At 45.9% G+C, this 353-nt stretch overlaps 1 protein-coding gene across 1 annotated transcript in view; it reads left to right on the top strand.

Annotated features, from left to right (window-relative positions):
• LOC116073721 (sodium channel protein type 11 subunit alpha-like) overlaps positions 1-353 on the top strand; it is a 131,895-nt gene that overhangs the window by 126,223 nt on the left and 5,319 nt on the right. The gene's annotated exons all lie outside the window — the stretch shown is intronic.

Raw genomic sequence — 353 nt, 5'->3', positions numbered from 1 at the left:
CTTATCCTGAATCCCACGCTTACTTGGAGCAGGGTAGAGGCTGCATGTGTCCCAGTTGCTCTGACCCCACTTGCCAGCAAGCCTCTGTCTGTAGCCAGTGGGCTTCTCATAGCCACAGTCGTGCTGCGTCAAACATGAGCTCATGGGAGAAAGAGTTATTAACACACACGAATTCCCTTCCTTCTTTTGTGTTTTTCTCTAACTTATTTTTGGAAAATTGTTTTTTTATCATTTTAAATTATGTGTATGGATGACCAAGGAGACCAGAGCCAAAGACATTGAACCTCTGGAACTGGAGTTCCAGGTCCCAACCTGATGTGGGTGCTGGTGACCAAACTCAAGTGCACTACCAA

This window comes from Mastomys coucha, unplaced genomic scaffold, assembly GCF_008632895.1.
Source record: "Mastomys coucha isolate ucsf_1 unplaced genomic scaffold, UCSF_Mcou_1 pScaffold23, whole genome shotgun sequence".
NCBI classification, from domain to species: domain Eukaryota; kingdom Metazoa; phylum Chordata; class Mammalia; order Rodentia; family Muridae; genus Mastomys; species Mastomys coucha.
Note: the sequence above shows the minus strand (reverse complement) of the source record. Positions and strands in the feature narration are given on the sequence as shown.